The sequence below is a fragment of the Oryctolagus cuniculus genome, chromosome 10 (genome assembly GCF_964237555.1).
Source record: "Oryctolagus cuniculus chromosome 10, mOryCun1.1, whole genome shotgun sequence".
NCBI classification, from domain to species: Eukaryota; Metazoa; Chordata; class Mammalia; order Lagomorpha; family Leporidae; genus Oryctolagus; species Oryctolagus cuniculus.
Window position 1 is genome coordinate 37,933,172 of NC_091441.1, and position 23,758 is coordinate 37,956,929.

The window sequence follows — 23,758 nt, forward strand, 5'->3', positions numbered from 1 at the left end:
AAAGGTAATCTATAGAAGTGAAATTAACACTTCAAGATACAATGACTGAACAGCCCTTGGCTCAAATGTTGAAGAACAGTCTTTTTTTCATACAATTTGTTGAACTCTTCACTTACAGAGTTAATCATATGTGCATCAACAAGTTAATGTAAAATAGATCTTAGTCAAAAAAATGAGTATGGAAATAGGAGGAAGAGGAGGAAGAAGGGTGGGAGTGTAGGGGAGAGAGCAGGTAGATTGGGAAGAATCCTTATAATCCTAAAGTTGTATTTATGAAAGACATGAAATTTGTGTTCTTAAATAAATTGTTCCTGGGGTGGGGGGAAGGATAACACAGCAGAGTCATTATAAATAATGGAAGATTTGAAGTCTGGAAAATGGAAGAACATGGCACCAGGCACTTGGCAAAGGGCTTTGTGCTGCATCAGAATGTCTCAGAAAAGCAGTCAGCACATGTGATACATAGAGGGGAAATCAGCCAGAACTCATCCTACACTCCTGTAATAATTAACCTTTCCTGGGATAATGGCATTCTTCCTTCTATGATGACAGATCAGTCATGATATTATAGATCTAATGACCTACGTCATAACACTATTACAAAAGCAACTTAATTTCAGCATTTTTTGGAGAGGACATTCAAACAGTAGCAACACCCATCATTTCTGTCTACATTTCTTTGGACATTCTATATTTCTTTTGGTCATACCCAAACTCAAGGTTATAGGGAATGGTATTTAGGTAAATTGTCTAAGGAGTTCATTTTGATACAGAAATCCCTTTTTAAAAAATCAGTGGCTAGCTTATCTATTAAAAGTTTCCAAATCTGCCTGTACATTTCCTCTACATATCTGGCAATCCAATATTGATACTGGATCTTCCTTCTTCATTTCTAGGTATACCAGAAATCCCAATTACAAGTTAGCTTTTGCAACTCAGAAGTCAAATGACATTTCCTATTCAAGAATGTATTTGTTTTTGTTGTGCTTTACACTGAAATACATTTCATTAGTAAGGAATACTGCAACCAATTTATCAATTTAAATGTATATATATACATTTTAAACCCAACAGTCACTATATTAAAATGAATTTGATGACCCTATTCAGATTTATAGCTTACAAGTCATTTAATTAATCTTTCCTATATTTATTCTTTCTCCCTCTATCATTTCATGGCTCATGCCTCTCTGTTAAACTGATGACCATGGACATCCTGCCTCAATGTTATTTGAAATCTTACTCATTTGAAAGGTTTTTAATTGACCATTGTTGTTATCTATAGGAGAACAGGAAGGAGGATCTGGCTAGTGGAGAGAGATCTTACCCATCTGATGCCTTAATAAGCTTTTCTTCTTGCTGGATATCAATTTTCTTTTTTCCTTCATTTAAAAATTCATATAAATAAAACAAATTTCATGTATTTCATATATAAAGTTTTAGAGCATCGTAATACTCCCAAAACTATCCACCCCACTCCCACCTCCCTCCCCGTTCCTTCTTATTTTTCTTTTATTTTTCACAATTATATACTTTTAATTTACTTTATACTAACAGCCTTAATCTTACACTAAATAAACCACTGTTTCTCAAGAATATAGACAAGGACTATAAACAATAATCAAATCTTAAAATGTTAATTTTACTTATATACATTATAATTTTTATACTTGATATGTTACTTATAACCAATTAGAGAATATATGATCTTTTGGGAGCAGTTTATTTAAATAAGCATAATGATCTCCAATTGCATCCATTTTGTTGCAGAAAGACAAGATTTCAATCTCTCTATGCCTGAATAATATTCCATCATGTATATATACCATATTTTCTTTACCCAGTCATCAACTGATAGACATTTGGGGTGACTCCATGACTTAGCTATTGTGAATTAATTTCTATAAAAATGGAGGTACAGATTACTCTCTCAAATGTTATTTTAATTTCCTTTGGAAAACTACTCATAAGTGGAATGACTGAGTCATATGGTAGATCAATTTTCAGACTATATTCAACTTGTTCAAAATTTATTTATTATAACTACAAGATATACTACAATCTTATTTGTAAGGAAAAAGCGTTCAACAATCAATTAGTTTACATTCCCATCAACAGTGGATTAGGGTACCTTTTTCCCCACATCCTTACCAGCATTTGTTGTTTGTTGATTTCTGTTATGAAAGCCATTCTTACAGGACTGAGATGAAAAGTCATTGTGGTTTTTGTTTGCATTTTCCTGAGGGCTAGTGATCCTGAGCATTTTTTCATGTGTCTTTGCCCATTTGGATTTCCACTTCTAAAAAAATGCCTGTTCAAATCCTTTGCCCATTTTTAACTGGGTTGTTTATTTTGTTGTTGTTGAGTTTCTTGATCTCTTTATATAGTCTGGTTACTAATCCGTTATAAGTGGCATAATTTGCAAATAATTTCATTCTGTTGGTTGCTTCTTCATTTTGCTGAATGTTTCCTTTGTAGTAAAGAAGCTTTTCAATTTGATGTAATCCCATTTCTCACTTTTGGCTTTGATTGCCTGTTCCTCTAGGGTCTTTTCCAAGAAGTCTTTCCCTATGTCAATGTATTGCAGGGTTTCCCCAATATTCTCTAATACTTTGATAGTATTGGGTCATACACTTAGGACTTTAAACCATTTTGAGTGGACTTTTGTGTAAGGTGTCAGGTAGGGTTCTTGCTTCATGCTTCTTAATTGGAAATCAATCCAGTTTTCCCAGCACCATTTGTTGAAGAGACTGCCCTTGTCCAGGGTTTGATTTTAGCTCCTGTGTCAAAGATAAGTAAGTTATAGATGCTTGGATTGATTTCTATAATTTCTACTTTGTTCCATTGGGCTATCTAGGTGTTTTTTTTTTTTTTTTTTTTTTTTTTGACAGGCAGAGTGGACAGTGAGAGAGAGAGACAGAAAGAAAGATCTTCCTTTGCTGTTGGTTCACCCTCCAATGGCCGCCATGGCCGGCGCTCTGCAGCCAGCGCACCGCGCTGATCCGAAGGCAGGAGCCAGGTGCTTTTCCTGGTCTCCCCATGGGGTGCGGGGCCCAAGCACTTGGGCCATACTCCACTGCACTCCCGGGCCACAGCAGAGAGCTGCCCTGGAAGAGGGGAAACTGGGACAGAATCCGGTGCCCCGACCAGGACTAGAACCCAGAGTGCTGGCGCCGCAAGGCAGAGGATTAGCCTAGTGAGCCACGGCGCAACCTATCTAGGTGTTTTTCTACCAATACCAGGGTGTTTTATTTATAACTGCCTTGTAGTATGTCTTTTTTTTTTTTTTTTTTTTTTTTTGACAGGCAGAGTTAGACAGTAAAAGAGAGACAGAGAGAAAGGTATTCCTTTTTCTGTTGGTTCACCCTCCAAGTGGCCGCTATGGCCAGCAAGTTTCGTCCGGCATGCTACGCCAATCTGAAGCCTGGAGCCAGGTGCTTCCTCCTGGTCTCCCATGCGGGTGCAGGGCCCAAGGACCTGGGCCATCTCTACAGCACTCCTGGGTGACAGCAGAGAGCTGGACTGGAAGAGGAACAACCAGGACAGAACCCAGCACCCCAACAAGGACTAGAACCTTGGGTGCTGGTGCTACAGGCAGAGGACTAGCCTAGTGAGCTACGGTACCAGCAGTAGTATGTCTTGAAATCTGGTAATGTGATGCCCCCAGCTTTGTTTTTGATGTATAAGATTGCTTAAGCTACTTGGGGTACCCTGTGTAACCATATGAATTTCAGCATTGTGTTTTCTATATCTGAGATGAATGCCCTTGGTATTTTGATTGGTATTTCATGGAATTTGAAAATTATTTTGATAGTATGGACATTTTGAGGATATTAATTATTCTAATACATGAACATGAACATGGAAGATTTTTATGTTGTTTTGTATCTTATTCTATTACTTTTTAAAAATGTTTTATAATTATCATATAGATCTTTGGCATCCTTGCTTAAGTTTATTCCAAGGTATTTGATTTTTTTTTTTGTAGCTATAGTGAATGTGAGTGAACTTAGAAGTTCTTTCTCAGCCATGGCATTGTCTATGCTTACAAAGGCTATTGATTTTTTGTGTTGATTTTATATCCTGCCACTTTACCAACCTATTCTATGAATTCCAAGTCTCTTAGTGGAGACTTTTGGATCCCCTATATAGAATCACGTCATCTGCAAATAGGTATTGTTTGACTTCCTTCTTCCCAATTGGTATCCCTTTGATTTCTTTTTCTTGCTTAATGACTCTGGTTACAAATTCCAGTTCTATATTAAATACGGGTTGTGAGAGTGGGCATCCTTATCTGGTTCTGAAACTCAGTGTGAATGGTTCCAGCTTTTCCCCACTCAATTGGATGCTGGCTAAGGGTTTGTCATAAATTGCATTGATTGTGTTGAGAAATGTTCCTTCTAACCCAATTTGCTTAGAATTTTCATCATGAAAGGGTGTTTTTATCAAACGCTTTTTCTGCATTTACTGAGATAATCATGTTTTTTCTTCTTCAATTTGTTAATGTGAAGTCTCACACTAATACATTTGTGAATGTTGTACCATCCCTGCATACCAGGGATAAATCCCACTTAATCTGGGTGAGTGATCTTTCTGAGAATCTTTCTGATATGATTGGCTAGTATTTTGTTGAGGATTTTTGCATAAATGTTCAATAGGGATATTGGTCTAAAGTTCTCTTTCTCTGTTGTATTATTTTCAGGTTTAGGAATTAAGGTGATGCTGGATTCATAGAAGGAATTTGGAAGGGTTCTCTCCCTTTCAATTGTTTTGAAGAGTTTGAGAAGAATTGGTGTTAGTTCTTCTTAAATTTTTGATTAAAATTCAGCAGTGAAGCCATTCAGTCCTGGGCTTTTCTTTCTAGGGAATGTCTTTGTTGCTGATTCAATTTCTTTCTTGTTTATTGGTCTGTTTAAGTTTTTTTATGTTTTCTTGGTTCAATTTAGGCAGGTTGTATGTGTCCAGGAATCAGTCCATTTTTTCTAGGTTCCCTGGTTTGCTGGTATTTAGCTCTTTATTGTAATTTCTGATGATGATTCTTATTTTTGTGGTGTCTGTTGTTACATTCTTTTTTTCTCTCTAATTGTATAGATTTGGGTCTTTGCTCTTCTTTTTTTAATTAGTTGGGCCAATGGTGTGTCAATTTTGTTAATTTTTTGAAAAAAAAAAAAACTCTGCATTCTGCAGATCTTTAATACAGTTTGTTCAGTTTCAAATTTAATTATTATTTAATTATTAATTTAATTATTTCTTTCTCCTAGTTTTGGTTTGTTTTGCTGTTTTTTTTCTAATTTAATTTAATTATTTCTAAGTTTATTCCAAGGTACTTGATTTTTTTTTGTAGCTATAGTGAATGTGATTGAACTTAGAAGTTCCTTCTCAGCCATAGCATTGTCTGTGCTTACAAAGGCTGTTGATTTTTTTTAATTTAATTATTTCTTTCTCCTAGTTTTGGTTTGTTTTGCTGTTGTTTTTCTAGGTCCTTGAGGTACATTAATAGTTTATATCTTTGGTACCTTCCAAGTAGGCACCAGTTTCTATAAAGTTCCCTCTTCACACATGTGTTTGCTAAATCCCAAAAGTTCTGATGTATTGTTGCCTTCATTTGTTACTAGAATTTTTTTTTAATTCTCTTTTGATTTCTTCAATCACCCAGTGTTCATTCAGGAGCATGTTGTTCAGTCTTCATGTGTTTGCATACGTTCTATAGATTCCTGAGTTGTTTATTTCTAACTTCATTCCATGTGGTCAGAGAGGATGCATGGTATGATTTTCTAACTTTTGAATTTGCTGAGACTTGCTTTATGACCTAGCATGTGGTCAGTCCTGACGAAAGTTCATATACTGGTGAGTAGAATGTGTATTCTCCATCTGTAGGATGAAAAGTTCTATAGATATCCATTAGGTTCCTTTGGTCTATACTATCAGTTAACTCTGTTATTTCAGTGGTGATTTTCTGTCTGCTTGATCAGTCCATTGTTGAAGGTGGGGTATTGAAGTCTCCTATTACTATTTTATTGGACTCTATGTCTCCCTGAAAGTGTTTACCATTTCTTTTAAATATCCAGGTGTCCTGTAATTAGGTGCATATACATTTATAATAGTCAAACTTCCTATTGAATTGATCAACAAGATATTCACCTCTTTGAACAGTTTTTGTATTAAAGTCTATTTTGTCTGATATTAGGATGAGTAAACCAGCTCTCTTTTTGGTTTCTGCTATCATGGAATGTCTTTTTGCATGCTTTCATTTTCAGTCTGCAAGGATCTTTGTTGGTGCAATGTGTATCTGTGTAGGCAGCAATAGATGGGTTTTATTTTTTAATCCATTCTGCCAATCTGTGTCTTTTAACTGGAGAGTTAAGGCCATTTACATTCAACCTGCCTATTGATAAGTAATGACTTTGCCCTGCCATTTTTCCATAAATATCCCTATTGTTTACTTTGAATTGTCTTTGTATTTTTAGTGGGGAATTTTCTATGTTCACTTTCTTTTGTAGTGGTGACCACATTTCTGTATTTCTGTGTGTAGCACATCCTTAAGCATCTTTTGTAAGGCTGGCTGAGTGGTGACCAATTCTTTCAATATCTGTTTGTTACAGAAGGTTTTTATTTCACCTTCATTTGTAAAGGAGAGCTTTGCAGGGTACAGTGTTCTAAGTTGACAGGTTTTTTTTCTTAAGACTTGGACTATATTTTGCAATTCTCTCCTTGCTTGTAGGATTTCTGATGAGAAATCAGCAGTGATTCTAATTGGAGATACTCTGAAAGTAATCTGGCATTACGCTCATGAACATTTTAGAATCTTTATGTTTTACTGTGGAGAGTTTGACTACAATGTGTTTTCTTTTCTGGTCATGTCTATTAGGAGTTCTATGTGCTTCCTGTACTTCAATGACCCTTTCTTTTTCCAAATTAGGGAAGTTTTCTGTACAAGATGCCTTCTAATCCATTCTCTCTTTCCACACCTTCATGATCTCCTAAGACTTGTATGTTTGATCATTTGATAGTATCCTGTAGATTCCCAACAGTGTTTTTTAGTTTTATAATTTATTATTATTTTTGGTATGACTAAAATTTCCAGAGGTTTGTCTTCTAACTTGAATATTCTTTCTCTTCTGCTTGACAATCTGTTGTTAAAGCTTCCTACCAAATTCTTTGTTCTATTGAATTCTTAATTTCCAGAATTTCATTTTGATTTCTCTTGAGCAGTTTAATGGGAGAAATTTTCTTTCATGTCATGTATGGATTTCATTAGTTCATGATTTTGACTCTGATTACTTCTAAGTAATCCTCTGGTCAATTTTTTGAATTCTATTTCTGGCATTTATTTAATATCTTCATCTTTACATTCTAGTATTAAAGTGTTATACTCTTTTGGGGACATCATGTCATCTTCCTTATTCTTGTTTCTTGAATTGCTGTATTTATTACTTGGCCTTTGTAGAGACACTTGTTGGCTTCTTTTTTCTTTGTTTTGTTTTTTTTTTTTTCTCTGTGATGGCTTATATCATTGAACTCCTCCTCTGTGGCTTAGTGGAGTGTCTGCTTTTTCAGTGACTACCCAGGGGCATGTGGTGGGTATGGCCAGAGAGCTCTGTTCAATGCTCCAGGATGAAGGGAGTGTGAAAGGTGACTCCCATGTTGGGCAAGGTAAACCTCCTCTTTATTTTGTTTTTACAAGAAGAGAGGTTTGTTCTGCTCTGTTGACATAGTTTCTTTTGTACCCCCTCTCTTCAAAGGAGACCAGTGCCTGGGTGCTAGCCCCAGTGGGTCCAATATTTGTCCATGACTAGAGAATCAAGGAGCCCCAAATATGTGGTTTATTTTACTAAACATAATTATCTCCAGTTGCATTTGTTTTGTTGCAAAAGATAAGATTTCATTCACTTCATGCCTGAATAGTATTCCATTTTATATATATATATATATATATATATATATATCCCACAATTTCTTTACCCAGTCATCTAATGATGGACATTTGAGTTGATTCCGTGTTTTAGCTATTGTGAATTAATTTTTATAAACATGGAGGTACAGAAAACTCTTTCAAATACTGATTTAATTTCCTTTGGAAAATATTCACAGTGGAATGACTGAGTCATTTCAAATTATACTCAATTTGTTCAAAAATCATTTATTGTAATTATTATTTATTGTGACTACAATGCAAGGAAAAATTGTTCAACAATCAGATCATGGCAAAAAGAAAATCAAGAAAGTGAAGTTTTATGTAAAACCACCAATAGACTTTTCTGACAATGTGTCTATAAATCTTTTATTTGAAAAAACATCTTGCATATTTTTCAGTGAAACAATATTATTTATAATTACCAAAATTTCTGAGAGTATTTTAATGCATAATTAACTCATTAGTCTGCATTTTCAAAACAATGTGAAATAAATAAATGTAAAATAAAATATTACATTTTTAGATGCTAATATTCAATGGAATGATGAATGATGAAATTAAAAAATATATGTATATATTTTATGGCAATGTTGGTTCTAGCCTTTTTAATTAAAAGCAAATGAAGAGGTAGGTAAAGACTTCCAGATATTTTGACAGGAACTTGTGAGTATTTTCAAGGGTTATATGTTATTGGAAGTGGAACTTAATTATTCCTAATAGTCACTTCAAATTGCATAATGTTCTTTTCTTAATTCAGGTATATCACTAACAATACATTAAAGTTTCAAGCTATGATTAGTTATTGTTGGAATCATTATTGCAGTAGTGAAAATGAGAATAAAAGTTATTGTATAATAAAAAAGAGAAAAATGCACTTTGCTAACTAGAAAAGATTTTTTTTAAAGATGTATTTATTTATTTTCAAGGCAGAGTGACAGAAGAGGCAGAGACAGAGAAAAATCAAGAGACATTACATCTGTTGGTTTATTCTCCAAATGCCTGCATAGGCTTGGCTGGGCCAGGATGAAGCCAAGAGTCAGAAAACTCCATTTTGGTTTCTCATGTGAGTGGCAAGAATTCAGTACTTGGGTCATTAACTACTGCCTTCCAGGCGCATCAACAGGAAGCTGGATTAGAAGCAGGGTAGGTAGGACTTGGACCAGGTACTCAGAATGGGTAACTGTAGACAGGAGGGAGAGAGATAACTGAAACAGGCTCAAATTCAAGTCAAAAAAGACAGAAGCCAAAGCAGGGTGATAACAAGTGGAGACCACTGGGGGATAAGCCTTAGGCAAACTCTAGGATCTGAAAATGTGTCCTTTGTATGTCTGTGTTTTTCCACAGCTCCACCTTGAATACCCCTGAAGGAATACTTGGAAACTTACTCCTAAAGCCTTCATCACAATGACATGTTATGTGAAGTCAGCTTCAGATGCCAGCAGTCAGTCTAAGAACACCCAGCAACCTATTTGAAGCAAACCCTTGGGGTAAATAAATCTAATCATTTTTATAACATACAACCATTGATTGAATATCTTCTATATGCCAACCACTTGCCTAGGTCAATGAGAGCAACATGTGGAATACTGGGATTTTAAAGATAGTAAGGAAGCATCAATTTGGAAGATGGAATTATCAAGGCATATGTCTGCTCTAAAATTTCATCACAATGCCTTACTTCTTCTACATCTTCCACATTGGCTATATGTCTGGAAGCACTGAGAATTTAAGAGCAATAGCAATAGGTCGAATGTCCCAAAATAGATTGACAATACCTGGCCCAAACTGAGGTACAGGACATGCAAAAACTGTGAAGGGGAAAAGTTACAGCAAGACTCAAAAATGATTTAAGGAGTGAATATAGCAACAGGCTCATGCCAAAGCAGAAAGAACATGCCCACATTTTTTAGACTGAGTAAATCTAAGCTTTAAAATTGGAAAAGCCCCTGATGATCTAAGAGATTATCCCAGAAGAGACAATCACGTTCATGAAATGTGGTTTATTCAATGGTGGAAAATTCAGAATACCTTATATTGAAAAAATTATAGTATCATATGCAATTTTAGGCAAAGTTGTATCTCAAGGGTCCTCAGTAATGTGCCTGTGCTCCCCTATAGTAGAGGTGGGGGAATGGAAATGCCCAGAAGTCCAGGGCATACCACATGAGAGGTCAGGCTCAGCTTGGAAAGGCCACTGGGCAGTTATGTTTTGTTGCAGAAATATCTGCTTACATCACTGAATTGTATCCAAGACATCCATTCTTTCCCACAACAGTACTTACTGTTATCTTAGAAACAGAGATATTTCCAGGAGGAACACAAAGCTGATGGAAGGCAGTCCAAGGTTGTATATAGGCTACCAGAGAACTTTCCACCCAAAGAGTGAGTCTTAGAGAGAGGGACAGAGCCAGGCAAGGACAGGTCTGGATGAGGCTCTGCTGGGAGGCTGGCTTGCTCCTACTGCTAATATTGGAAGAAAGAAGGCAATTCATGTGCTAACTGGTTCTCAACGTCTGATCGCTACATAGGTGGCATCAGCATTGCTTCAGAACTTGGTACAAATGCAATTCTCAGCCCCTTCCTCACAACAGCTGCAGAGGAGATACTGTGGTTGGGGCCCTCTGTTTTATGAGCTATCCAAGTGATTCTAATTCATGCTCAATCTTAAGAAACCTTGACCTGTCTGATGAGGGTATAACCTATGTGGTGGATATAGTAATTATCTCAGTGTGAGTTAATGAGTTTCTGATGTTTTCCTAAAATCAGCTCCTGAAAGGGTCTAAAGCCAATGTTGTGGCACAGCAGGTTAAACCATCACTTACCATGCCAGTATCCCATAGCAGAGTGCTGGTTCAAGTCCTAGTTACTTCATTTTCAATCACCTTCCTTGCAAATGTCCCTGGGAACGCAGAAGCAAGAGACAAACACATTAACATTTGCTAAGATTATCCCAGCTTAACTTCAGTGTTTTCCATGATAGAACTTTATATTGGTGACAATGGGGTTGCAACTTGGATCAGGGCTGCACTGGCAACCATTTTATCCAGAGGTTTTGTTTTTCTGTCTCTATAGGCAGTAGCAGTAGGTTAAGCTGCCTCCCCATTTGTGAGCTTTCTTCCACCCCAATTTGTATTTCTCTTTCTTTTTGTAATGAATTCTAATGTACTTACATCTTCCCAGGGATTAGGCCTGACAGCGACAGCCCACAATAAAGTGAGCAAGAGGTCACACAACAATATATGAGGAAGAATGAACTACAATTAAGCCAACATAATTGCATACAAGCAACACCCTCCAAAGTAGAGAACAATAAATCTTTGGCTCAAAGTAATGAGGGATCGGGAGATGAGAACATTGAAGCAGCTCAGCTGAGCAGTCTTAAAGCTCACAGTCAACAAAAACCACATAATAAAAATCACCATGGACTACTAATCCCAGGAAGCAAGCCTATCCCCCACAATGCAAGGCATGTGCTTTCCAAGATACATCATTATTGCCAAGCACTTCATTCCTTCCTGGCCTGATGTTGGATGAACATTGGACTACCTTGATTACTGCAGTCAGTGTTCAATTACCAGGGGAATGGGGACAAGCCTTATCAAGAATTACCAAACACAAGCTAATCAGTACAATATTCAAATTAAGTCATAATTCATCCCAATTTTTAGTATTTTTATCCCAAAGCCAATAGCACACATACTTAACTTGAAATTGTTTTTCAAATGCCCCAATCCTGATAGAACAGAAGCAGATTTGCTTTTCAGTATGTTGCAAATCGAGTTGATACAACTGTGACAGACTTGGAAGTCCACGCTTAATTGAACAGGGTTATTATTTTTGTCTCATCATCATGGAAGGACAGAGATGCCATTTACTGTCAAAGAAAGGAAAAGAACAGAGAGATGGAAGATTTCTTTTTATTTAGAAATGATTTGGCTACTTAAGGGTTTGTTGAAAATAAATTAAATAAATAATAAAATTCACTTTAGTGATACTATTTGTTCCTGTACAAAGCACAAAGTTCCATTTTCATAATTAGGACATCAATGAACTAACAATTTAACCATCCCAAAATTATTTAATGAGTTTTTACTCAGCTTCTGAATATGGTCCCTTTATTATCCAAATAAGTCAATTCATGATATCAGTTCTTTTCTCAAAGAATGCATATTTAGTGGTGAGGGTAGATGGTGTCAAATCTAAGACACTTGATAAAATCATAAATTAAGTGCCTAATTATATAAGTCCTCAAATAATAGAGAAACGCATTGAGATAAATTACCATAGAGCAGAGAAACTTAATATAGGAATTGAACTGGACATCAAATTATTTGCAATTTTCTATGAAAATGGTCACCAAATTTCCTATCCACTTTATGATCATTATGACCATAATTTCACCAGAGATTATTTTGCTATATTAGTCTCATAAACATTAAAGGACTTCATCTAAAATTCATATCAGTAGGGGCCAGCCTGCAATGCTGGCATCCCATATGAGTGCTGGCTCCACTTTGAGTGAATAGGATGGGACTTCAAATTGTATATTAGCTTTCCATTTAAAAAGGCCAACTTACCCTACCAAGTGTGTGAACTCCACCACAGTAGCATGATTTCTTTTACTTAGAATTTTTCACTTTCCTAGCCACAGTGATGATGATGATAATGGTTAAGACAGTTGATGTCTTAGAATACATATAGATTTTTACGGAGAAAAACTAAAAGTGTAAAATAGTCTGGAAACCATAAAGAACACATCATTCTTAGTGTACACCTATTATAAGTTTTTGAAAGTTTTTATTATTTGTGTGTCTGTTTATTTATTTATTTGAAAGGCAGAGTGGCAGAGTGATAGAGAGGGAGAGACATAGAGAGGACAAAGCTTCTATTTGCTGTTTCATTTTTTATTGCCCAGGGACTGTTCCAGACTGAAGCCAGGATCCAAGAACTCATTTAGGGTTTGCTACCTGGTGGGCAGAAATCTACTGGGGCTATGACCTGTACATTAAAAGGAAGTTGGTATGAAAGTAGAGGGTAGATCTGATTCAAAGCATTTTGATGGAGGATGTGGGCATCCCAAGTGGAGGCCTAACCTGCTGTTCCACAACATGCATTCATCCCTTTTTTTTTTTTAATAACTAACAACACTTTAGACTATGATCTCTCTGTCTGAAAAAAAAGTGATTTAAGAAAAGTGTTTTCATATGCCTTCCAATGCATGTTTAATCCAATAATTCTTTTGTTAACAAAAGGAACTGAAATAAAAATGCATCTTTTTAAAGTGTAAAAATTTGGATAATCAGCATTTTTATTTGGACTTTCTAACTGAAAATTATTAAATAAGATACCTCAGTACAACTTGTGTTACCAACATTGATTTTGTTAATTTCTTCTTTTAGAGAACATCTAATGAGTTTATCGTTGTTGTCTTTTTATTTTACTGTTCTATTAATGGCTAAATCATCAGCAAAATTCTGAGTACTTGAGGAAACTGGGGATTTATTGAAATTAATAAAAATTAAATAGCTTAGAAATCTGAAAGTATATAAATACATTAAGTTTATATATTTATATATAGGTATATATATAAATTATATATACACACACAGATAATGACATGTATGTACCTTTTTGCAGGGACAATATTAAATAACATTTTGAAGGACTGTGTTCTCATTCCAGTGCTTATACTTGGACAGTGTCTCCCTCTAGGATCTCCACCTGTACATTAAGAGATAGGATAACCAGTTGGCTAGGTAGCCATGCCCATGTAGCTATTCAGCATCTGTGTTTGCACGTCTACATGAACTGCCCTTTTTCCTGAAATCGCACTTCTGGGGAGCAGGTTTTAACCGAGTATACTATTATTACCTAACTTCACTGAAAAATCCCAGACTTGTTCCTTATTTTCCTAACACTTCCTTCAAAACAAGAAAAAGAATCTTTTATTCCTTTGACTCTTGGCAAGGCTGTTGGCGACAACCCACCGCTGAAGAGCTTGAGTAAATAGAGAATAGGAGATTTCTTAAACAAGTGAATTATTTAAATCTGCATATGCAATGAGACCTGTTAGGCAAAACTTCTGCTCATAAGACCCGCAGGCTCTTAGGAAGATATTTGATATGTAATTTCCTAAACTGCTTACTGTAGTTTCTGCATCTTATTGTTTATTTTTCACGAAATTGTATTGTCAGTAGGAAGATTCCCAGAGAGAGCTTTGATTGAAATATGCTTGGATGAGCATTAGGCTTTATTTTTTTGTGCATGTAATAATATTAAATCTTCAAGTTATTGCTAGTTGGATATTTGCCAATACCCAAGTCAAAGTGACTTCTCTTTTCTTGTGTTTTCATTCTGTTTATTTCCTATAAATAATGCACACTTTCTCCTTGGTTAAGATGTAAAATAATGAAATGTGTTTAATTGTTAAATACAAGCACCTCTAACACATGTCTGCTCCATTTCTGTGGTAAAAGAGGGTTCCCCAATTTCTTTTGTCCATTCAGCCTCATTTGTCTCTGGGTTTCCTTTTCAAGCCTGTGGCTTCTGGCTTCGAAGTCAACTCAATTTGGACCAAAGGAGAATTTCTATTGACCCTACATGCTTGTGTCAATAAGTTAGCAGACACAAAGTCCTGGCAATGTGTCCAGAACTGTGTTTTTCACTAAAGTAAAGGCATAAGACACAGGGGCTATCTCCTCCTGTCACTGTGAACTGAAAAGATTTTACACCATGGGAACAGTTTTCTAACACAATTGGCCAATCAGCTGTAAAACCAGTCAGGTGTTGCATGAGAGACTTAGAGAGGTGCACATACACACATGCACACACACACAGAATTTCTCTTTGAAATGTAAAAATTAACACAATCTGAAACATTCCAAATAATCTGAATTTTTGTTTCCCTCAACTTGCTTTCTTTGATAATGTTTTCTCTTCTCCTTTCCTTATCCCCCTTCCTTGCTTTCCTTTTTTTTCTCTCCCTCTTTGTCTTTAACTCTTCCACTGCCTCTACATTTCTATTTTTCTCTGCTTTCTCTTTGTCTCTATTCATTTCCTCCATTTAGAGAAATTTATAAATGTCACACTTTCTTAATGTTCTACCTTGTCTGGTTCTTCTTTCTACCCAATTTATATAAATTTTCATTTTAATTTTTTGAGATTTATTTTATTTATCTGAAAGGCAGAGTTACACAAAAGGGAAGAGAGAGAGAGAGAGGAAAAAAAAAGAGAGAGAGAAAGAAAGAGAATCTACTAGTTTGTGCCCAAACTGGTCACAATGGCCAGTGCTGGACCAGGAAGGATCCAGGAGCCTAGAACTCTATCTGGATATCCCAAATAGATGGCAAGGGCACCTATAGTGAAAAACACAGTTCTGGACACATTGCCAGGACTTTGTGTCTGCTTGGGCAATCTTTCACTTCTTTCGCAGGCACAATAGCAGGGAGTGGGATCAGCAAACAGAAATGTGAGATTTCTCTGTGGGAGTCAAAGAAGGTTTTTGTGGGGAAGTATTCTTGTGAAGAACCAACACTGGTGAGAAAAGTAAGCCTTCATTTGAAAACAAGTCTGGAAGAGCAGCCATTTATCATAGAGGTTAAGTCAAAGCTTGAGATGACAATGTCCCATATCCCAATGCATTGTTGGAGACCCTGCTACTCTGCTTCCTGTTCAGCTTCCTGTTACTGTGCACCCTGGAAAGCAGGAGTTGATGACTCCATTAGCTTGGTCCAAGCCACCCATATAGAACCAGAATAAATTCAGGCTTCTGGATTTGGCCTGACCCAACCCTTGCTGTTGTGGGCACTTGAAGAGAGAACTAGTGTACGAAATATCTCTTACTGTTTATCACTCTATCTCTCTGTGTGTCTGTCTCTCTGCTTTTCAAATAAAATGTAAATAAACATAAATTAGAAAATAAGTCTGGGAGCATGAAAACCAAGTTGTTGATAAGATATGTCTGAGCTTAGTTTTAAGGAAGAAAAAACTTAAAGTTTACTCTATTCATTTGCAGTTAGTGAGATTTTATATAATAAAATACATATTCGCAAGTGGGTGTTTGATAAAGCAATTGAGACTTCACTTTGGGATATCTGCATCCTATATGGGAGTTCCTAGTTCTACTCCTGATTATAGCTTTCTGCTAATGTGTGTCTTGGTGGCACCACATGATGAGTCAAGTACTTGGCTCCATGCCACCTGTTTGGGAGACTCAGGCTTTTGCTTGGCCCAGCCATAACTACTGTAGGCAAGGCATTTGGAGAGTGCAATCACAGAGGGAAGATCTCTGTATGTCGGTTTTTCTCTCTGCTTTTCAAAATAAATAAAATTTTCGATAGATATTTGATTTCACTCGTGTAGTAAAAATATGCTAAGTATTTATAGATCAGCTTGAACAATGTGTCAGGGTTAACATCTACATATAATTATGGGTCTATTAAAGAAACCTTGGTATCTGGAGTTAGTGTACAGATCGGTAATAGAATGGAGTGGTAGGAAAATTATACTCAGATTTAAGAAATGTTCTATTAGAAAATCAGATTTCAATCATTGTTTGAGGTAAATCACATTATGGCTGATGACCATTCATTTAAAAGTCATCAGTGTGGTTAAGTTACTACCAGTCTCATATTAGAGTGGTTGGTCAAGATCCAGCTGCTCCACTTCCAATCCAGCTTCCTGCTAATATGCCTGGGATGGCATTGGAAGATGGCCTAAGTATTTGTGCCCTTGCAATGCATGTGGGACATCCAAATAGGGTTCTTGGCTCCTGGCAATAGCCTAGTTATGGCCATTTGAAGAGTGAACCAATGGATGGAAAATCTCTCTCTCTCTGTCTCTCTCTCTCCCCCTTACTCTCTATCACTCTTTCAACTAAATAAATAAATCTTTCTTAAAAAATTATTTTTCTGACAAATATTTATTGAATATTTACTTCATCACAGGCATGGTTCTTGAAGGAAAAACAGTTAAACTTTGAAACCTGATTTCCCTAGAATGAGAGTGGACAGGATGTAAACCAAAGTTGTAACATCAGATACAGCTAGGTTATATGAGTAAAACTAAATGAGGTGTTTTGAAGGAGATGAAATAAATGGGTGGCTATGATTGCTGACTGCTCATGAAAAATCTGTCTCAAAAGGTAATGTAGACTATAATATTAATGATAGTGAAACATAAAGAGCAAAAATGATGTGGATTTGACCTAATAACCATACTACCTTTGGTTGGCCATACACAGAGATGCAACACAACATTTGAAATCTTAAAACTTCTCAGACTTCTCATAAATTTTTAAAAATATAATTCCTTTCTTTATCAGTTCTATGAGTCCTCTCAAGAGCAAATTTCTCTCTAATTGTACTTCACCCACCAAATTTACTCCAGGGGACAAACAACAATACCAAAAGACCATACCAATAAACAATAGATAAACACAGAACTCTATCCCACAGAAAATCTGCAGTTTTTACTTTCATAAATTCAACCTTAATCTTTTTAGGGTACATAATCCACATGAGGGTAATCACCATTACAAATTATTGAAAATCAACTAATTTCCAACAAAATGACTTTCAGTTTTCTTTGTCTTGTGCTAAGAAGAAATCAGCCATGCACATATCACAAGGAATAGCACTTTGAACATAAGGAATAGCTCTGATAGAGGACCAAAATTACAACTTGTACTGAAATAAAGATTGAAGTGATAGAGCACATTGGTTGGGGTGTAGAGAGGTGTAATTATTAGCCTTATTTTGCTCACACTAAGGGTGGAAGGTAATTAGACTTAGAAGTGGAGTAACTACAGTTTTTCCTCAGTCATTTATTTTAAAGATTTTATTTATTTGCTTGAGAGGTGGAGTTACAGACAATGAGAGGGAGAGGCAGAGAGAGAGAGGTCTTCCTTCTGCTTGCTTACTCCCCAGATGGCTGCAATGAACAGAGCTGTGCTGATCTAAAGCCAGGAGCCAGGAACTTCTTCCGGGTCTCCCATGTGGGTGCAGGTGCCTAAGCACTTGGGTCATTTTCCACTGCTTTCCCAGGCCATACCAGAGAGCTGAATTGGAAGAGGAGCAGCTGGGACTAGAACTGGCGCCCATACGGTTCCACTGGCAGATGATTTAACTTGCTGTGCCACAGTGCCAGCCCCCCTCAGTCATCTTAAATTCTTAATTGTGAGAGAATCCCAAAATAAGCAAAATAATTAGAGAAAAATAAACAAATTGATTAATGTGTGCAGTACACATCATGAAGGAGAAAAGCAACTCAAGGCATTGACTTAGGCCTGCTTGGTATTTTTTTTTAATATTTTATTTATTTATTTATTTATTTGAAAGAGTTACAGAGAAGCAGAGGCAGAGAAAGAGAAAGAGGGAGAGAAAAAGAGAGAGAGAGAGAAAGAGAGAGAGAGAGAATCTTCTGTCTGCTGGTTCACTCCCCCAATGACCACAATAGCCAGAGCTATGCTGATCTGAAGCCAGGAGCCAGGAACCAGGAGCTTCTTCCAGGTCTCCCATGGGCACAGGTGCCCAAGTCCTTGGGCCATCTTTTACTGCTTTCCCAGGCCACAGCAGAGAGCAGGATTGGAAGTGGAACAGCCAGCACTTGAATTAGCTCCCATAAGGGATGCTGGCAACTTTACCCACTATGCCACAGCATTGGCCCCTAGGTCTGCATTAAATAGTATTTTCAACACAAAGCAATAAATTTTATAGAAGTGACAGACTAAGGAAAACAGATTCAGGTTTCAAAGGCAGGAAAACTGTTGGATGGTGAAATTATGAGAACATCTACTTGAAGATTCCTCTGGTGCGCCCATTTCTGAGCTGATAAGCTATTATAAAGAAAAGAATTTTAGGCCGGCGCCGTGGCTCAATAGGCTAATCCTCCACCTTGCGGCGCCGGCACACCGGGTTCTAGTCCCGGTTGGGGCGCCGGATTCTGTCCCGGTTGCCCCTCTTCCAGGCCAGCTCTCTGCTATGGCCAGGGAGTGCAGTGGAGGATGGCCCAGGTGCTTGGGCCCTGCACCCCATGGGAGACCAGGAAAAGCACCTGGATCCTGGCTCCTGCCATCGGATCAGTGCGGTGCGCCGGCTGCAGCGGCGGCCATTGGAGGGTGAACCAACGGCAAAAGGAAGACCTTTCTCTCTCTGTCTCTCTCTCTCTCACTGTCCACTCTGCCTGTCAAAAATAAAAAAAAAAAAAAAAAGAAAGAAAGAAAAGAATTTTAATCCAGCATTTAAGCAAGAAAAGTTGGATATGGTAAAATAATCTTTTGTCTATGTGAGTCTTTTTCCTGTTTTTAGGCAAATAATAAAGAAGAGTGTTGTCTGCATTTTTATTGTTTTTGGATCAGCTATCCTTTGTATTTTAGGGAGAAATAGTTTGATTTTCTTCATTTAGATATGGAAAGGCCAAAGATTCAGAGAAATACTTACTTTTTTTTACTTAATTTTTAAAATATATTTGAGAGAGAGGGAGAGGGAGACAGGAAAGACACAGAAGGAGAGAGAAATCGTTCATCTGTTAATTCACTCTCCAAATGCCTGAGTCAGGCTAAAGCCCAGAGCTCAGAACTCAATCCAGGTATCCCACAGGGGTGGCAGGGACTCAAGCACTTGGTCTGCCATCTGCTGCCTCTAGGGATCTGCATGAGCCAGAAGCTGGGATCAGACATGGAGTTGGACCTCAAACTAGATATTCTGGCAGGAGATCTGATTGTCCCAGGCAATGTCTTAACTGCGTCCCCAAATACCGAAACTTTTTTAATGTTATTAGAAGAGGATAAATGAGATAGATAAGTTAAGGAATCACAACATGTAGATATTTTTAAAGCCATGGAACCAAATGATGCTGGAGTAAGTGAAGAGCATTATAAAGAAGGGATCAGAATCTACATTCAGTTATAAAAACAAGACCCTTCTACCTTAGAACATGAAAAGCACTTAAAGTTTATTCCATGAGTTTGGAAGAGCAAGCCAACAGGTAAACATATTGGGTGTATCAAACATGAAGTGAACACTGGTGTTAACATGAATACACATCTCAGCTTGCATGATCTAAGCTTTAATTCGCTTAATTCATAGTTAAATGTATACTGGCATGCTGATTAACAATCAAATTTCCAAGATAATGTTAAAACAGCCAGAATTTCTGTTTGCTGATCTGAAATAGATACTTATCCTGACAAATTATCCTTAACTACATATCTGCCAAGGGATAATTTGGTACAAATGTCAAAATTTGTTTTCACAAAAATCTAACTAGAGATTTCAAGAGCATATAACTCCCTAACTCTCGTTGCAATAGGTTATGCAGTAATCATCAAGTCCTTAAATTAATTAATTATCATTGTCAAGAAAAAAAATCTTAGATTCAAATAAACCTGACTTTGGGTAGCAGTATAATTTCTATAATACTATAGTTTTCTATAACATCATAAATCATTAGTGACATTAGTTAGGTTGTACAACCTTTCTATGAGCAAACTCCATACCTCAAAATGGTTGTAATAATACTTACATTCTAGAGCTGATGTGAGAAATAAATAAAATAATATATGCATAAATAGATTAAATATGTAATTTGCAAATAATTATATCTCAAAACATGCTATTGATTAATTCCATTAAAGTGAGATAAAAGGTAATGTATTATGGGGGATTTGAACACTTGCTCTTAAGCAACAGGCTACAAATACTTAGCTTTGAATCTTGTTTCAAATTTTAGAGCTTTGTGTGTATTTTTATTTTTCTCATAGCAACCTATTTATTTTAATATAAAATTATTCTCCATCAAATAATGGGACAAATTGACTTTTGAAAAAAGTCTCTGTGATTCTACAAGGCTTCTAAAATTCTGCCTCATACTATCATACTTCAAAACAGGGTTTTAGTATATAGAACAGGGTCCATCTCAAAGTCATCATTTGTTAATATTAGTGTAATATTAATATCTTTGAGAGGCAAGTTTGATTCCCAGATGAAAGGATGGAAATATACTAATATTTGACATATTTAACCATCCACTGGCCATCTGAGTCAAAGTGACATTTATAATTCAGTCATACTAAGTCTAGGAATAGGGTCTACAAAATCATATTAGGGTCAGGAGAGAAAATTCACATCCGTATCTGACCTAGACATTGGGGCAAATGGTATGAAGTTTTATATAAAGAATCGCATACTTAAGATTTTTTTGATCTACAGAAACACACAATTTTTCCCTTTTGGACTCTAAATTTTAAATAATTTGACAATATGCTGTTTGACATGTTTACTAATCATAGGTATATACTTCTCAAGGTTTCCAATCAGCACAAGATAACTCCTTTCAACCATAGTTACTAGTTACTCCTATAAATTGTTATTTCACCCAAAGCAAAAACAAACAAAAAAACAGAAACAAAAATTCCTTTATTTGATTTAAGTGCAAGCAGCTTTTTCTTGACAATCTGGAAAAAAGCCTTTTTTCACTTGTTTATTTGTATTGATATTATAGGTGATCTTTGGACCTTTATCCCTTAGCCTGATAGGTCAGAAGATCTCAGATTAGAATTACTGATCAAGAATGATATCTTTTCTCTTTGGTAAGCAACATAAGAATATTTAAATGTGGGAACAAGTCTGGTATTCAGACCCGAGAGGTGTCTGAGAGACTGATGAAAGGAATAAAGCCTGCCTCTTGTATGCCCAAATTTCACAGAATACCTCTTTGTATTTTATAGACTTTTAGTGTCTCTTGCTGAACTTAGCATAGAATTGCAAATTCCTATTGATTGATTAAACCAATTTAGACTGGTTCACTTGCAGATGGCCCAAAGGGAAAAATACAAAAACAAACAAACAAAAATCTAAGTGCTTTCACTTCCAGAGCCTTTAGATACTTTGCAGTATGGAGAACAATGCTCTCCGCTGTCACTCCATTTCTTTTACCAAGATTCCTTAAAGGTTATTATTGTTTTTCTCCTACACAATTTGTAAACACTAGAATATAAAACAGGCAGTTGCTCCTAGTAATTTGCAGTTTCAAACCAAAGTCTTGAAGCCTTTCTCTGGAGTCATTAATTACATCACAATGGAGAAAATCTCAGGCTCACACCTCTTTCCGAGGAGTGTGGCTGATTTCATACTTCCAGGAAAGGGCAGAGCCAAGTATCATTCTTCCTGAATCTTATGAATTGTGTGTACTCCCCAACTAACTTGGCCCCTTCATCTAACTCCTTGAAAGTGTAGCCCAAAGAGATCGACAAGGACAGGAACTGGAATAAATGTAACTTAGATATATTCACACTGTGTTTGTCTCTGTGATTTCAGTGGCTTCAAAGGAAAAGAACTGTCATTTACAAGAGTAGCACACAGAAAAAGAGAAATATCACTTGGGAATAAATGAAATTGTTTTCATCCGTTAAAATATTAACTACTCAATTGGTGAACATTTAAAAGCTAAAAGTATCCCCAAGTCAAGCACATAGTTCATTTAATCTTGGGCCACAATGGTGGACAAATATCATACTCCTATTTTGGAAAATGATTCTTGTCCTTGGCATTATTCTGTCAACATTTGGAGGGGTGTTATTATGGAGATGTTTTTTGATGATGCATTTTAGTGCTATCATCTGCAAATATCTCAAGCTATCTTAACACGATTATATAGTCACTCTTCATATAACCTCTTGGGACTATGAGGTTAGTGTCTCTATTTTCTAATGATCAAAAGATTTTCTCCAAATCATTCAATCATATTTAAACTTTGCTTTATTATCATAATAAGTGAAGGGAGCTATTTTATTTCCCCAATTATGTATTCCCAAATTATTTGCCTGGGCATGCCGTAAATTCAACTATTTTGTCTTCAAGATTAATAGAATAAAATTTGCTTTAAAGATATGTTTATTTGAAAGACAGAGTGACACAGAGATAGAGAAATAAAAAAACTCCATCCACTGTTTCACTTCTCTAGTACTCATAAGAATCAGGGCTAGACCAGGACAAAGCCTGGAGCCAGGAACTCTATGGGGGCATAGACCCAATTACTTAGGCCATGATCCATTGCTTTCCTAGGCACATTACCAAGAAGCTGGATTGGAAGTGGAACAGCTGGGACTCAAACCAGCCCTCTAATGTGAGATACTTAATAGAAGGTGTTTTTTTTTTTAAATGCTCATTCACAGTCTTTATTTGCTTACATGTTTTAAATTATATTTCTAGACCCCTTGGAAAATTCCAAATGAGGAAGAGCAAGGGAGGAGAATGAGGCTATTTCTCCTAATCCAATCAGAGTATTTCCATTCATTATTTTACACACTGGGTACATATTTGAAAAATAAAAATTAAATCTCTATACCAGTCATAACTACAGAATTTTAGCCCTTTGATTACATGTTTACTTATGTGATATATATTAATGGATAGTTATTTCCAAGATATCATGAATATGCAGGAAGAGAATATAAAAGAGAGGGTTTAACACCATTTCTCTGAGTTTTTCTCTTACCCATTGCATAGCATAGCCTGGGGAATGTTTCTTTTCTGTGTTCAACAGCATATTTCACACACTTTTTGAAAAAAAAATAGCTTTGTAGTATTGCAATATTTCCCCATCCTCCACATCACAACATGAATTCTTTGAGAGACAAGTCAGTGGCATTTTTCTTTGTATTTGCAATATCCATCACAGAGGAAAAATCTAATAGGTGTGTAAATCAAGGAGCCAATTGAATTTAACTAATCTGAGCAGATAAACCTCAAGAAATGATGTAAATTTCACTTAAAATAGGTAATCAACTGGGAGAAAGACTTCCCTAATCACATGGAGATTGTATATTCTCTGCACAAAAGAATG

The 23,758-nt window shown here is 36.3% G+C and overlaps 1 long non-coding RNA gene across 2 annotated transcripts in view; it reads right to left on the reverse strand.

Moving 5' to 3' along the window:
• Positions 1-8,506: 8,506 nt before the first annotated feature.
• LOC127492294 (uncharacterized) overlaps positions 8,507-23,758 on the reverse strand; it is a 65,608-nt gene continuing 50,356 nt past the window's right edge. The window contains exons 3-4 of one of the 2 annotated variants that reach the window (XR_007921475.2): positions 10,738-11,789; positions 8,507-9,095 (exon numbers count right to left, since the gene is read on the reverse strand). This is a non-coding gene — a long non-coding RNA (uncharacterized lncRNA). Of the gene's footprint in view, positions 11,790-23,758 lie in introns of both variants that reach the window. The other variant, XR_007921474.2, reaches the window with a different exon arrangement.